The following is a 17,503-nucleotide window of genomic DNA, read 5'->3' as shown; positions in this document are numbered from 1 at the left end:
AAATCAAAGTCCGGCTCATATAAAAAGAATATACAATGTTTTATTAGAGTTAGATTCGGAAACAGAATTGGTTAAAGACTGTATGATTAAATGGGCTCAGAATATACAGGAGCCGATCTCATTGGATTTATGGGAGACAATTTGGATAAGAAATGTCAAATTTACACAAGCTCAAAATTTGAGAGAAAATTTTTATAAAATGTTTTATAGATGGCATTTAGATCCTAAAAAATTATCTTGTATGTATTCCAATATACAGCCCAAATGTTGGAGATATGGCAATAATGATGCAACATATTTTCATATTTGGTGGAATTGTAAAAAAGTAAAGGCTTTTTGGATTATGATTTGGTGGAACATTCAAAAGATTTTTAGAAAAAAGATAAAGTTTACTCCTCAACTATTTTTACTTGGTATTTTTGTTGACTTAAATGAAAAAGAAACTACTTTGATGTTGAATTTATTAACTGCAGCAAGGTTACTAGTAGGTTTATATTGGAAGAAAGATTCCTTGCCTACTTTAGAAGAATGGATATTTAAAGTATCTAGTTTTGCAGAAATGGCAAAAATTTCTGCTTATTTAAAGGATCATACACAAGAAAGATATATTATTGTATGGGGAAGGTGGATAGATTATATTCAGAAAAAGTATGGAATTAAAAAGTTTCATTTATTTTATGAATGAATATTAAATATTATAGAGAATTGTTTTATAGGTTATGAAGTTAAAGGTTAATTATGAAAAAAAAATTTTTTTCTCTTTTTTCTTTTTTTTTTCTTTTTTCTTAATTATTATAAATTTCGTTATTATTAACCCTGTATTCTGCTCTGGGAAGTGAAGGGAGGGGGGTTGGGGGTGGGAGGGAGGGTAAGGGGGTTTTTTTCCTACTTTAAAATTTTATTGTATTTTTATAAATGCTTGTATGTTAAAAAATAAAAAAAAATCAATAAAAAAATAAAAAAAAACAGTTGTATAATTCTGAAACAGAAATATATTGACCCAGTTTATAACTCTCCCTTAAGGTTCATCACTCATAATTACCAGCACACTTTGGCTCTGGCATTTGCTATAAAGGAGATCAATGAAAATGGTCTTTTACCTAATGTTAGCCTTGGTTTCCATATCGCTACTGACTATCTTGTGGAAAGTACAACTTATCATTTAGCAATGGAATTTCTATCTACCAAAGATAAATTTATACCCAATTACAAATGTAATGATGAGACCAACACAATAGCTGTCATTGGAGGACCCCGTATTAGCACCTGTGTCAACATGGCAATCACTCTGTGCAACTACAAATTTCCCCAGGTGAGACAAAAAAATGGATCAATATGAGTTCACCATCTATTTATTACATTCAAATCTTTTGTCATTCAAATGAAATATTTGAGCAAGTCCATGAGCAATTCATAAGGCTATCTCTTTTTGATTGATGAGGAAAATTACATATGTCATGTAAAACTAATTTTTGAGCACTCTATTTTTGCATCCCATTCAAATCCAGAGATTGGGTTAAACAAACACTCATGCCTTTTTATTATTATTATTATTTATTTTGTAAGAGATCTTTTATTCCAATATGCTTTTGACTTTCTCCATGTAGATCACATATGGATCAGCTCCACTGATGAATACTGAAACAGCAATATTTGTCAAATGGATGTTCCCAGATGACAGCCACCAATTTAAAGGAATACTGCACTTATTGTTGCATTTTGGATGGTCCTGGGTTGGGTTAGTCTCTGTAAATGAAGAAGATAGAGACAGGTTCATCCAAAAGAAACTTTCCATGTTTTCAGAGAGAGGAATCTGCTTTGACTTTTTAGAATGTCTTCCCCAAATGATGTATGGTGATGAAGCTGCTGAAATGATAGAACATGCAGAAAACCTATACAAAATAATTATGGAGAGTACAGTCATTGCAATCATATTAAGGGCTGAAATTATAGGCATGTTGCCTTTGAGGCTAATGATCTATCTTTTCAACTATGATAATTTTCCAAAGGAGAGAAAGGCCAAAGTTTGGATCATGACAGCTCAGATGGAATTCACCTCCATTCTAATGCAAAGACAGTTGCCTATTGATTTTCTCCATGGTGCTCTTTCCTTTGCAATTCCCTCAAAGGAGCTGACTGGGTTCCAACAATTTATGCAGACGAGAAACCCAAACTTAGAAAAAGACGATGGGTTTATTAAAGATTTCTGGAAAGATGCATTTGAATGTTCATTCTCCAGTGATCTTGCAGATGGGAATGCTGAAAGGATCTGCACTGGAGAAGAGAAGCTGGAGATTCTTCCTAATTCTGTCTTTGAGACAACAATGAATGGACATAGTTACAGCATGTACAATGCAATCTATGCTGTGGCACATGCTCTGAAATACATGCACTCTTCCAAACTCAAAGGGGGTCGAATAATGGATGAGAGAAGATGGAAGCTCTTCCTCCAATCACCGTGGCAAGTAATGTTGGCTAATACAAAATTGGGGGAAATAATAATGTATCAGAATAGGAAATGCTGTTGTTTTTTGTTTGCTTTGTTATGTTTTGTTTTTAACAATTATAACGCTTTACATATAGTTTTTAAACCATATGGAATAACTTGATATTTTTGAATAAAAGAAACTAAAAAAGTGAAATAAAAATCTAAACATAGAAACAGTTATAAATATACAAACTTTATTTTATGTCTTAAATAGTCTGTACAGGATTTTCTTCAATCCAATATATTTGACAACTTTAAATGTGGAAACATGAAAATTGCTTTGCTACTGGGTAGCATTATAATTCCTCATCAGCTTAACTTTGGAGTTATTAAGATTCAAGGGTCCCAAATATGCATTTTCAAAAGGCAGCTGGACTTTCTTTGTTTTTCCATGAAGATGTTTCATTTCAATTCAGAACTGGAAAAGCTTCTTGGGTGAGGAGCCAAACATCTTCACAGGAAAACCGAGAAAGTCCAGTTGTCTTTGAAAAAACACCTTTGGGACAACCATGACCTCAATGAATGAGAATCTCCAAAGACATTTAGATTCAAAGGGAAATAATAATAATAATAATAATAATAATAATAATAATAATAATAATAATAATAATGATGATGATGATGACAAAAAATAGAAATAGTGTTACTTTCAGTGAATAACAAAGTTGTCAATAAATCAAATGAAGAACATTTCAAGTTTCTTTGTTTATTTATTTATTTTCAAAACTAACACCTGGACTTACCTTTGGATGGAAGTTTTGTTTTAAATTTGTCTATCTCAGAGAATTCTATGTTGCCTACATCTTTTTACAATCCTTGTTCTGGATAATTTGATGGGGCCAGTCTCCCACTAAACACCTGCAAAGTAAAGTCAGCCTATCTGTTTGGCAGACAGCATTTCAAAGAAGGTGTGATTCAGATGCATTCTTTTGTTAATTCACTGTTAACTCTGCAAATCGGCTCTGGTCTACATGATAAAGTTTATCTGTATATTGACAAGCATCTGCTGGCAAGGAATCATTGCTAGGCAAACTCTGCATGCTAACCAACGTTTTAAAGTAAAGATTATAAAGTGCTTTGTGCCTTGTTTGGGTCTGTTTACAAGCTAACGTTTAAAGCAAAGAGATATTGTGATATCAATCTCACTAAGCAGAAGAGGAAAAACCTGCACTCTTATTGTAAGGATTTCTTTCATGTAAAGTCTGAATTGCTAACACCAAAAGGAACTTTGGGCTTCTTATCCCCCCTTCCTTTCTTTGCTGGTGATTGAGAGGCTTGGAAAGGGTGATACCCCTCACCTTGTTATATTCTACTTGGAATGCAGCCAAAGGCAGGCAATTAACTCTTCAGGGCCTTCAAAGGGGAAGCGTCTCTCTCTCTCTCTCTCTCTCTCTCTCTCTCTCTCTCTCTCTCTCTCTCTCAGCCTGCCTAATGCAAATCAAGGATTTAAAACTTAAGTGTCTAGAAATATGTTGAGTCTTTATGCTTGAAGTGTAATGAAGCAAAAATATATCTGTTTCTTCTTCATGAGTTTGCTAGCCAAGGAAGGCTGATTGCCCTTTGCAAAGCCATTTTCCCCTTCTGGCCCCAGATGCCATAACAATAAAATCATTTCTTGCTATAGTGACCCAGCATTGATGAGAAGAGTGTTTGTTTGCTTCTAAGCGATCACAGAGATTACTGCCTATGTAGCTAAACCAAATGGGAAGAAGGTTCAGAGATCCGAATAGTAATGCAGTAGCATCCCCTGGTGGCCAATTTGTTGTTTTTTTTTCCTTCAGCAATCTTCTTGCAAGTTAAATGTGGGTTACAACAACTTGATAATTAATTCAGCACATAGCAGGCTTATACCTACGTTGACACATCTAAGGAAGTGTACAATTTTTTCCTTTGTGTGGTGGCAGGTGAGCTGGAAACATATGTGTGCTGCACTTGCAAACTCTGAAGAGATCTTGGGAGTACTCTCCATGACTCACAGTCTTATTTCTGTTCTGGCAGACACGGCTTATCCCAGTGCGAGGTGTTCAGGGAGAACGTGTGTAGCTGCAGACATTATTTGTCTTGTTTGTCCTCTATGGGCAAAACTAAGTTGTCGTAATTCTGACTGATCTGGAACACTGTTGCTTCCAAAGCAGGTTTGGTTGTCACGAGCGGGTAGTGTTCTAGGTGTGGTTTTAGGTGAGGTGTTGTTCCATTACTGGGAATAGAGGTTTTTGAGATGCTCACCTGGGTTGGGGTTTGCGGATGATCAACACAAACCATCCAAGTTCCGTCTTAATGGCTACTGGGGTTCCTGGTGGACCTTTGATTTTTTCATCGGAGCCAATGGATTCTGGGGTGTCTCTTCCCACCATGAGTAGGATTTCAGCTTCAGGATCTAGAGAAGGGATTAAATCAGCTATGTGTGCTAAGTGAGGTATTTTTTTGCCGCCTCTGGTGTTGAGATTTTGCTGCAAACATCTAATAAGGTCTCCCATTCCAACACTGATGGTAATAGCAAATGTGAACTTCCGTATATCGCCTCTATGCATAGACCAGTGATTTTCCTCCCTGCCGTGCTCATTGGTACTATGCACGTATTTATTGCAAAATGCTTCAGTTCACTCGGGAGGTCAAAGAGGTCGAAAAAGGCGGGCTAAGCTATAGTAACTTTGCCGTGTGGGTCTAGTATGGTGTACATCTTTATGACCCTTTCAGGTTGCCCGTCGGGGTAGACTTTTGCAAGACATACAGGTGAGCATGAAGAAGGGCATGGTGAGTTGCCGCATATATCTGTGTAGTACATCCCATACTGTTTTGGCTGCTCTTCGGAGTCAGTTTGACTCAAGATGCGTCACAGTCTACAGCAGGGAGAGCCACACTTATGTAGTCTTGTTTGCAATGATGTCTTCTTCGGAAAAGTGAGACTAACAATACAAGAAGGCCACACCATACCAAGGTTAGAACTATGTGGTACCACTTTGGCTGTAAAGCTCACCAACTTGACAGCGAAGACGTTGTGCCTTGAACTACAGTCCACCACCTTCTACGCAGACTGTCAAGCTATATCTGCAAGCAAAGCAGACATTTCTATGTCTATGAAGGCAACAGAGTGAAAAGGATTGAAACATCTTTAAGCCCTGAAGAATGGCAACATGTGCCAACAAATAAGAACTTTGTTAACCAAGTGAAGTGGCCCAACCTTGCCACACAGTTAACATAATTGATCTGGCTAGAAAGTCTTGAGTTCTTGGCCTGTCCAAACAGACAGATGCAACAGAGACCAAAATGCTATGCACTTCCAACTTCAGATCAATGTGCCAACCTTCAACCTTAGACATCCAGTAAACGTCAACCAATCAACTTCAAACCCCTATCTAAGCGGAAGCACCTGAGAGTAGGCATAGTTTTAATTGTCTTGATCACTTGTCTTAGCATCCCAAGAATTAGCCTTGTAGGAGCCTGCAAGGACTTACTGACTATTGAAGATATTTGCCATGAGCCAGCGATTGCCAAATGTCTGAAGGCCAAAAATTGTCTTCCCCATGCACCTCACATGGGCGAAGCATGCATAGGTGAAGCGTGGGAGCGTATGATTGGTGCACCCCGCAAAATCATGGACTCTATGTCGTTAAAGACACCCACACCCACACATGAAGTCCTCACTACCCTGATGACAACAGTAGCAGCCCTCTTCAATACTCTTTCAGTTCTTGAGTATCCTGAGTCTTCTGCAGTTGCTGTTGTTCCTGATTATTCAGTTCCAGCTGTTGTTCCTGATTCTGATTCTTCAGCTCCAGCAGTTCCTGAGTTTCCAGTTCCAGCTGTTCCTGAGTTTCCAGATCCAGGTGTTCCTGTGAATCCAGTTCCCTTTGTTCCTGAGAAACTTTGGGTTCCAGTTTTTCTGTTCCAGATTTGGTTCCAGTTTCCTTTACAGGAAGAAGATCTTGTCTTGCTGAGAGACAAGAACACCTACCAGAACTATTAGCCCATGGGACTCGCACACCAGGCCCACCCAGTTGATGAACTAGTTTGCCAAGCTGAGGTCCAGATCGTGCAGCTACATGAGTCAGGTCATGATTCAAAGACTCTTGTACCAGGCTGATCACCAATTTGGTCCCGTTGCCGACGAAGACTGAACCAGAGGATCAAACCTCAAACTATGTATTGTGTTTATGCATTGTTTGATGTAACACTTGCTTATTTTTGTGTAATTGTGCATGTTTTATATTTACTGATTAATTATGCATGTTTGAAACCATGTTTTTTACCTATTTAGTCACAAGTTAGTTAACAAAGAGTAGTGCATGCCTTAATGCTATGTTTTTTGCTATTTCAGTTAGTTAGTAGTGGAAATATAAATTTCCAAGCGGGGGAGTGATCTGACCGTATAGCTCTATGTAACCCTAACTAGAGAGCATATATCAGTATGTTAGAATAGCTGGCATTTATTGAGTTAAGTGGTGTTTCCTTCAGAGATGGATTATGGGAATTGCAGTTTAGCTAGTCAGTCATCCCATGTTAATGGGTCAGTGGGAGGAGTCTCTAAAGGGCATTGGAAGACTTTCTGGACACAAGCCAGATTGGAATGTCTTTGTTTGAAAGAAGCATGGGCCATCAGATGTCACCCGATGAGCCTGTGCCGTTATAAAGATGGTATGGAAGAGAGCATCATTCTTTTACCTATAGGAATGGACAAAGGCTGTATTTTCCAGAAGTAACAACCACAGCATGAATGCAAGTAATCTTTCTGATTAAAATATGTTTTTGTTATGAAATCATTTCTATTGAGTTTATCTATTTGATTTGATTTATAAGGTATTTTAACTCAAGATCAGAATAATCCTGTAATCTCTGAATTTGGGATAGAGTCAGGGCAACTGAATGGAGCTGAGCATTTACTGGCCAAAATGCCATTCCTGACACCATATGGAGTGTGCAGTAGAAATGTTCTCTTTGCACTCTGATTGAGAAACATCTGTCACTGCCGAGGATTGAACTCTCACCATTAGGCCACCAGGCTGCTTTCTATCTTGCCTACAAAATATGGCAGAACACTGAAATCTCCATTTCTGAAATATATTTCTTTACCAGGTTGAAATTGCTGTAGATGGAAGCAGATTTGAACAGCTTACTTTTCTTTAAGCCTAGAACAAATTGAAACAAATTGAGATTTTCCCATTCCCTTCAAAGATTCCCGATAACTTTGTGTGTCTTTTTTTTTTTGTCTTCTTCATTTAGCTTCACCATTTTTTGCAACAAGTCTCCTTTAACAACAGTGCTGGAGAACAGGTTTCCTTTGGCCCCAATGGGGAATTAGAAACTGGATTTGATATTTTCAATTGGGTCACATTTCCAAACAAGTCCTTTCTGAAAGTCCAACTTGGGAAGATCGATTCCATAGCTCCCCCAGACAAGCTCCTCACTATTTCTAAAAAAGAAGCCATTTGGCCTCTCATATTTAACCAGGTGAGTCTCATTTTTCCATCTTTCTGAAATTAGTAGCCACTGATCCATTGAAGTAAATGATTAAATAACCACAACTACAGCAACACTAAGAATAAGCAAACCTTTAGCAATCCATATACTATTGATCTCAGGTAGTCCTTGACTTACAACAGTTCATTTAGTAACAGGTCACAGTTACAACATTTAAAAAAATGATCATTTTTCACACTTACAACTGTTGCAGCATCCCTATGGCCATGTGATTAAAATTCAGATGCCTGGCAACTGACTCGTATTTATGATAGTTGTAGTGTCCCAGAGTCATGTGATCACCTTTTGTGAGTCATGGGGAAACCACATTCACTTAACAACTGCAATGATTCACTTAACAACTGTGGTGAGAAAAGTCGTAAAACAGAACAAAGCTCACTTAACAACTGTCTTACTTAGCAACAGAAATTTTGGGCTCAGTTGTGGCTGTAAGTCAAGGACTACCTGTATTATTATTTATTTATTAAACCTGTATACTGCCCATCTTTAGATGGCTTGTAATCATAAAAACAAGATGAAGCATTAAAACAATAAATATTGACAATAAAATTGATTCCAAATTGACAAGATGAGAAGAAAAGAAGCAAGATTCACATGGGGAGGAGGTGGGATCTTATCTTAGTCCAGTAACCACCCCCAGAATGATACATCTGCTTTGAAGCTCCAGGCCAGTTCTCAGAATGAGGTCTTCAGGTCCTTTGGATTGCCCAAAAGATGAGTGGGTATTTTTTCTTTTGACACGAACACAAGCTACTAAAGTCAAAGAGGTGTGCATGCATCTCTGTTAGAGAATTTTAATTTCTCTATTGGTAAAAAAATAAATCAGAAGCTCTCACAGTTGACTGCATTTAGCTGATTCAAAATAACTTCTTTATATCAAAATATTTACATTACCATACATTCTTCTTTACAGCAACATAGCTCAAATGAACACTTCTTACAGAGACAAACCTTGAGACAAAACTGAGACTGGAAATCCAGCTCCTAACTCAATACTCTTTTGCACAGACTCAGTAGCACTTTCTTCACATTGGCTGACTGAGTTACCACATGACTCTTCCAGCTCATGAATATTCCAACACTCCTCCCTTCATGACAGGAAGAGACATCAGACCTATAGATTTAATACATTTTCCATAGTGAACATTACCCAATGGTTTAGTCATCATGTCTGCCAAATTATCCTCAGAAGAACAATGATGTAAACTAATCAATTTTCCTTTTACAGCTTCCCTGACATTACAATACTTAATGTCTACATGTTTACTTCTGTTCTTCACCCTGTCACCAGTTGCCATTTTTATACAGGCAGCATTGTCTTCAAATATCTTTACAGATTCTTTTACATTAATATTTAAATCTTGCAACAACTGTACATACCATGTTACTTCAGAACACAATTCAGATAAAGCAATAAACTCTGCTTCCGCTGTTGAAATAGCAACAGTTGTTTGTTTTCTGGACTTCCATCCAATCAGAGTCCCTCCAAACAATATTATAATCCCAGAATTTGATTTCCTTGTGTTTATGTCATTTGCATAGTCACTATTGACATAACGCTTTAATTTCAATTCCTCAGTAATCTGTATTTGAAGACCCAAATTTATAGTTCCCTTTAAATATCTGAGAACCCTTTTTACACCCATCCAATGTAACTTTGTAGGTGCAGCAATAAAATGACTCAAAATGCTTACTGCGCAAGCTATGTCTGGTCTGGACCACTGTGATAGATATAACAAACTCCCTATTGCTGAGTGATATATCTCTTGATCACAGGTTTCACCTTTGTCCGCACTTAAACTATTATAAAAATCCACACTCATGGGTGTGGGAGCAGTATTGCAATCTTTCATATTATATTTCTCCAATAACTGCTCAATTTTTCTCCTTTGACTGAGAAAAAATTTTCTTTTTCATTTTTCTGTATCTCTACACCGAGATAATTTTTTATTTCTCCCAAATTCTTTAATTCAAATTTCTTTCCTAATTTATCAGCAAATTATTTGACTTGTGATGCATCCTTTGCAATGAAGCAAAGATCATCCACAAATGATAACAGTAGACAATTCCCTCCTTGTAACTGTCCAGTATATATACAATTATCAGCTTTGCAACTTTTAAATCAAGCAATATCTAAACAGATATTCCAGTTTCTGGCTGACTGCTTCAGCCCATAAATAGCCTTGTTTAATTTATATACCATGTTAGGTTTTGCAATTTCATATCCTGGTGCTTGGATCATATAAATTTCTTCCTCTAACTCAGCATTGAGAAATGCAGTTGTGATATCAAAGTGCCAGATTTTATGCTTATATGCCGCTGCCAACGCCAGTGCTAATCTTATACTCTCACTTTTCACAGTTGGCGCAAATACTTCATCGTAGTGCACATTCTTTAATTGTGAAAAACCTTGTGCCACTAACCTGGCCTTATACTGTATATCATTATTTGGCAATAACTTTTTCTTATATACCCACTTACAACTGCAGCTTTGGTTCCCTGTGGCAAAGTCACTGATTTAAATACTTCATGGTCTGCCATGGATTTCTTCTCTTTATCCATGGCCTCCTTCCATCTTTCTTGTTCAGCTTTTGGTAATGCCAACACTTCTTTATAACTTCTTGGATCATACCACACATTGCAAACCTTTACCTTGCTGGCAGAATACCTGTCAGGTGGAATTCCTTTATTACATCGCTCTGACCTACGTGGTATTAACTGCTCCTGTGTCTCAATTCTTTCTGGTTTCATGTCTTGTTCATCCTTTTCTCCCTGAACATTGACATCTTCAATAATGATTTTTTCATCATTAGATGAGTTATTATCACTAAACAGATCACCGTCATTAAGTGAGACATACCCAGAATTTGCATTAATTCTGTCCCAATTTTGTTCTGCAAAATTAGCAGACCTTGAAATTATAATTCTTTTACTTCCATTGCTAAAGTGATATCCTTTTGACCCTGGCTCATAGCCCACAAACCTGAGCTTTCTTGCCTTTTGCTGTCCCTTTCTTCTGATTGCTTTCGGAATATGTACCCATGCAGTACTTCCAAAAATTCTCAAATGTGCCAGTGATGGCTTTCTCCCATATAGAATGGCATATGATGTGTTATTAATGGAGGAACTCCACCGCCTGTTAACTATATAATTGGCAGTCAATATGGCTTCTCCCCAATATGACCTGCTCATACCAGAATCCTCCAATAATGAATCTTTCATTGTTTGCAAAACACCATTCCTTCTTTCAGCTATACCATTCTCTGCTGCTGTGTAAGTATTTGTATGTCTGTGTCTTATCCCCAACTGCCCCAACCATTGTTGGAATTTAGTTGACATAAATTCAGTACCTCTGTCAGTTTGCAACTGACACACTTGTTGTCTGTACCTTCTCTCTACAAAACTTACCCACTGTTTGAATTGTTATAGCACCTTTGTCTTACTTCTAAGCAAGTAGCAAAATGAATACTTGCTATAATGATCAATAATTACTAGTGCATATTTTGCTCCTCCCAAACTGGCTTGGATAGGTCCCACCAGATCTGCATGGACCAGCTCTAGAACTCTTTTTGTTTGTCTTGTGCTACATTTACTAACTGGGAATGCCTTTGAGTTTGATGCTTTGCATACTGTATAGTCCAAATATGTTTTGCATCCCTTTAAATTTAGCCCTTCTGTAAAATCTTGCATTTGCTGCAAAACTTTAAAGCTTGCATGGCCAAGTCTTCTATGTAGAAGATAAACACATGAATCATGCTCTGCAACATTCTTAAATATATGGGAACATTGAACCTTTTGTCCCTGCAATACATATAAATTATCTTCCTTTATGCCTTCTGCACAAATATTCCCATTCCTTTTGATGAGACACTTCCCATTTACAAAAATGACCTCACACTAAATTAGACACACTTAACAAATTATGTTCCATCTGAGGTACACAAAGCACATTAGTAAACTTTGATTCCAAATATGGAATTTTTACATCACCTTTTCCAATGACTTTTGCTTTCTGGCCATTTGCCAAAACCACAGCTTCTTGTGCTACTGGAACAAACCTGCAAAATAATTCAGAGTCATTAATGTTTGACTTGCCCCACTAGCTATTAGCCACTTGTCTCTGTTGTTGCTATAGCAAATTTTTGCAACACCAAAATGTTCCTTTTGCAAATAAATTCTTTTTGCATGCACAAATGTCCTTTGCTGCAAACAGTTCCTTTGCAAATGTGTCTTTTCTCCATAAATGTAGCATTTTTTTTCTAGCTTAGCTCTCTGCCTGCAAAATCTCTCCTTTGTTGCAACTTGGTCCAGGTCCAATCTGCTTGTTTCTTCTCCTCCGGAGACTGGCAGTCTGGACCCTCTCCTCAGGAATTTCTCCTCCTCGTGGCTGTTCCTAAAATGGTGTTTTTCTTCTTCATTAAGCAAACATGCCTTTAAAGCCTCAAACTTCAAGTCTTGCTCTTCTTTACACTCAAATATTGCAGAAACTGTGTCCCAGGTTTTATCTAAACTGTTCAACACCAATAAAACCTTCTGGGGCTCAGGGAATTTAATCCCACGTTGTTCTAAGTCCAAAAATAAACTTTGCATTTTACTTAAATGCTGTTCCACAGATTCACCTGGTTGCAAACAGGCCCTGTAAAGTTTTCTTGACAATTGCACTATATTGCATGCAGAAACATTCACGTGCACAGCTCTCAACTTTAACCAAATCTCCTTTGAAATCTTTAAATTTGCAACATTTAGAAATTGTTCATCATCTAAATTCAAGATGAGATAAGCCATTGCTTGATCATGACTTTTCTGATCAACTGCTGCAAACACTTGTGGTGGATTTTGTACAATATACCACAGCTCTTTAGCTTTCAGCAAACATTCCATTTTTGCAGCCCATAAAATGTAATTCTTCTGGCCCAAACCAGGCACAGAGTTTTCCTCAAATTCCATTGCAGCCATTCTGCTTATTCTGCCTTGTTCTTATACTTTCTAAACACAGGCAATTTCTTCCAGCTTTAAATTACAATGCAGTCCTTAGTAAGCTCTGGGCCCATAATCTGTTAGAGAATTTTAATTTCTCTATTGGTAAAAAAATAAATCAGAAGCTCTCACAGTTGACTGCATTTAACTGATTCAAAATAACTTCTTTATATCAAAATATTTACATTACCATACATTCTTCTTTACAGCAACATGGCTCAAATGAACACTTCTTACAGAGACAAACCTTGAGACAAAACTGAGACTGGAAATCCAGCTCCTAACTCAATACTCTTTTGCACAGACTCAGTAGCACTTTCTTCACATTGGCTGACTGAGTTACCACATGACTCTTCCTGCTCATGAATATTCCAACAATCTCTGTGTAGATCCTTAGTCCTACTTGAGTTTAGTTGTTCTCTTCCAGATATTTCATTATCCAAACTAGGTAATGTCATCATTGTGATTTCCAGTTCAGAGAGCACCAAGGACCACTCATTTCAACCCGGAGCTATGGATATTCTCTTTACTACAATCAGAGAGATGGCTTAAGATTATATATCCAAAATATTTATTTTGTTCCAATGCTAAGCTACTTTAGTACTCAGGATGGATTTCAAGACTTCAGAATGAATCATTTAATGACCTCCTCTGGTTGGTGAAGAAGTTGGAACTTCAAGAGATGGTTAAATTAAATACATTCATTACAGAAAATACAATATCTACAGTTATGGCTGATTGGAAACCTCTGATATGTTTTTTCATGAAAGACGAAAAATGCAATTATAGTCTGTAGTTTCAATGATTGGAAAAAAAATGGATAATCCTAGAGTGAGAGATAATTTTGTAATAATTCTTGTATTGCTGAAAAAATAAATTGGGAGCTTCTTTCTATTTTTAATCAAATTTTTGCACTTTTATTTTTTCCCTCATTCCTTTTTTCTTTCTTCTTTGTATTCTGCATTAGTTTGTTAGTTTCTATATTACATTTAAAACTTTTAATAAAATGCCCCCCCCCAAAAAGATAAAATAGGAAAATTTTGCTGGAGACTTTATTGTCCATCTTGCTATCCAGCTAGTTATGTATAATCCAGGTAGAATAATATCATCGCATGCAATCAAGAATTTAAATGGCTTTGTTCAACTCATTAAAATAGTCTGGAGAAACTCTGTTTTAGAAATATATTTCAAATATTTATTTATTTTTCTTCATTTTATTTTATTTATTACATTTGTTTGCAACCCATGTCAATCTTTGGGTAGTTTAGAACATTAAAATAAAATCATACATATATCTATAAATATACAAAATCATATCAAATAAATAGAATATATATGAAAATGAATTCAAATATATGATTCAAAAGCCAATATTATTTTCCTAAGGATTATATCTATTTGTTCTATCTGTCTGTCTGTCTGTCTGTCTGTCTGTCTCTCTCTCTCTCTCTCTCTCTCTCTCTCTATCCATCTACCGTCTATCTATCTATCTATCTATCTATCTATCTATCTATCTATCTAATCATCTAACTATTCAAACATAATGCAGCAGCATTCCAAATGAGATTGCACACTACCTTGTAACATTACATTTGCATTTGCCATATAATTTTGCTGTGTTAAAGTATTTATCCTTTTTATAGAACTCTTTTTTATTCTACTACCAAAAGTCCATAATAAGGGTATTTCACTTGATTTTATACAAACCAAAAAATGGCACCTCAAGCAAAGCGTACTCTGAGGGATCCAGAATTATAGATTTCCCCACATCACCTTCTGGAACCGTGCCCCAAACTGATTTTAGAAGACAGGGAAAGATCCATTGATGAATGTAACATACATAAAATAAGAAGCAGTTGAAGATACAATGGGGAGTTCACATCAGGAAGAAAACTGGAAAATTCAGTACCAATTTTTGAAATAGATATGAAGAGTTTTTGTGTATGTAATTGATGAAAAGAACAATCCCCGCAAAATAAATTATCTGTGTGGATATTCTGATTTTATTTCTGAATAGACATTCTGAATAGACATTTCCATCTGTAACAAGGAATGTCCTCTTGGCCATAGCAAGATAAAAGTGGAAGGAAAATTATCCTGCTGCTATGACTGTAAGCCATGCCCAGAAGGAAAGATAGCTGACCAATTGGGTAAGCAAAAGAATATCTGAAATGTATCCATGATATAATAAATATAAACAGGGGCTGAATTTTAATAAATGTTATGGGGATTAAAAATTTTCAGCTTCGCATCATATTGAAAGATTATAAACAGGTTTTTTTCCAGAAATCTTTCTTCTTACTTTTTGGAAGTCAAGGTGATTTTGCATGGGTAACTTTTTCCATGGTTTTTACTTGTTTTCACCTCCTATTCTACCCAAATTATTGATTTATTAATATTTTATTTTGTTTCATCATGAAAGGTAAAAAAGGTAACAAAATGTAAAGAGACATCGAGCACTAACAACAAAAATGAAAAAAAAATGGTGACCTATAACTTGGGTCAGTGACATTCAGGGATTGAAGAGTGATAACCAGCAACCTCAATTGCATATGGTAAGCCACTAGGAGCAAGTACAGCAGAAGTAGGAGAACTCAGTTAGTTAAGTGCAGCCCAGATATGGTTTTGAAAAGGACTTCAAGGGCAGGATCATATAAAATGATTCCATAATCAAACGGAGAGCTCAGTAAAATTGCAGAATGCTGTAAAATCAGGGTATACAGAAAATGAAATTAAGATGCTTCAAAACAATAATGTTTCCATGAATGGTCTCTTTTTCAGACTTAGAGGACTGTTTCCCATGTCCAGAGGATCAATATCCGAACAAGGATAAGGACGGTTGCCTTCCAAAAAGTATAGTTTACTTAACATATCAAGAACCTTTGGGGATTTCTTTGGCAGTGATTGCAGTCTCATTTTCGATAATCTCAGCTGTGGTGCTTTGGATCTTCATTAAATATCAGGACACACCTATCGTTAAAGCTAATAACAAGAATCTCACCTATAGCCTTCTCATTGCCCTCCTCCTCTCTTTCCTTTGCACTTTGCTCTTTATTGGACAACCTGACCAAGTTAAATGTCTCTTGCGACAAACTGCCTTTGGCATCATCTTCTCTGTAGCTCTTTCTTGCATATTAGGGAAAACAATTATAGTGGTCCTTGCTTTCATGGCCACTAAACCCGGCTCCAAAGTTAGGAAATGGGTAGGGAAAAAGATGGCCACTACTATTGTCCTATCTTGCTTTCTGGCTCAATTTAACATCTGTATAGTGTGGATGGCAATTTCTCCTCCCTTCCCAGATTCTGACATGCACTCCATGGCTGAAGAAATTGTCCTGCAATGTAATGAAGGTTCAACCACCATGTTTTATACAGTCCTGTCCTTTTTGGGGTTCTTGACTACTGCCAGTTTCACGGTGGCTTTCCTAGCTAGGAATCTACCTGACAGCTTTAATGAAGCCAAGTTTATCACTTTCAGCATGTTGGTCTTCTGCAGTGTTTGGGTGTCATTTGTTCCAACTTATCTGAGCACCAAGGGGAAATATATGGTGGCTGTAGAGATCTTCTCCATTTTGGCTTCAGCAGTTGGATTACTGAGTTGCATCTTTTCCCCCAAATGCTATATCATTATTCTGAGACCTCATCTGAACCAAAAGAAGCAACTAATGAAAAAATGAAATTGATTTTAATCACAAAATCCTTTGAATAAAGCAAATTTGCTCACTTTTAGCATATAGATTTTCCCCAGTTTTAGATTCTGCATTATTCCTTTATTTTCACTTCAATATGACATACAAACCTATTCACTGAGAAATTTATTTAACAACCAAGAGAATCTATCTGCATTTTTCTTTAAAATGTTAAATAATTATTCTGAGCCCTAATTAGGATAGTAATGAATAGCTAATTGAGAAGATATTAAAAATATTTTAGTGATATAATGAGCCTTAATGTAAAAATGATTTGTATCCTGAAGCCTATGAGCTTCAAAACATTCCTGCCAAAAAGAAAGAAAATGCCTACTTTATATCACCCATTACACTAAAATCATCCCTGATAAATATGAAGCCAAACATTCACGTAAAGTGTTAATACCACTTTACAATGCCTTGGTAAGGCCACACTTGGAATACTGCATCCACTTTGGGTCACCACGATGTAAAAAAGATGTTGAGACTCTAGAAAAGGGGTGTCAAACTGCTGGCCCGAGGGCTGGACATCAGGAAACCACGCCCCCCCATTGTTGACAATGGAGAAAAAGCTCCAATATGTTGTGCAACTTCACGTGATGCCACAAATTTGACATGTCTGCTCTAGAAAGAGTGCAGAGAAGAGTAACAAAGATGATCAGGGGACATGATAGCCGTGTTCCAATATCTTATGGGTTGCCACAAAGAAGAGGGAGACAAGCTATTCTCCAAAGCACTTGAAGGCAGGACAAGAAACAAAGGATGGAAACTAATCAAGGAGAGAAGCAACCTAGAACTAAGGAGAAACTTCTTGACAGTTAGATCAATTAATCAGTGGAACACCCTGCCTCCAGAAACTGTGAATGCTCCA

The 17,503-nt window shown here is 36.8% G+C and overlaps 1 pseudogene; it reads left to right on the top strand.

The window, feature by feature from the left end:
- The first annotated feature begins 1,664 nt into the window (after positions 1–1,664).
- Positions 1,665–16,620, top strand: LOC120299488 (annotated as a pseudogene).
- The last annotated feature ends 883 nt before the right edge of the window (positions 16,621–17,503 follow it).

This window comes from Crotalus tigris, unplaced genomic scaffold, assembly GCF_016545835.1.
Source record: "Crotalus tigris isolate CLP2741 ecotype Arizona unplaced genomic scaffold, ASM1654583v1 scf7180000024297.1652928, whole genome shotgun sequence".
Classification (NCBI taxonomy): Eukaryota; Metazoa; Chordata; class Lepidosauria; order Squamata; family Viperidae; genus Crotalus; species Crotalus tigris.
The sequence above is the reverse complement of the archived record's forward strand: the minus strand, read 5'-3'. Positions and strand labels throughout refer to the sequence as shown.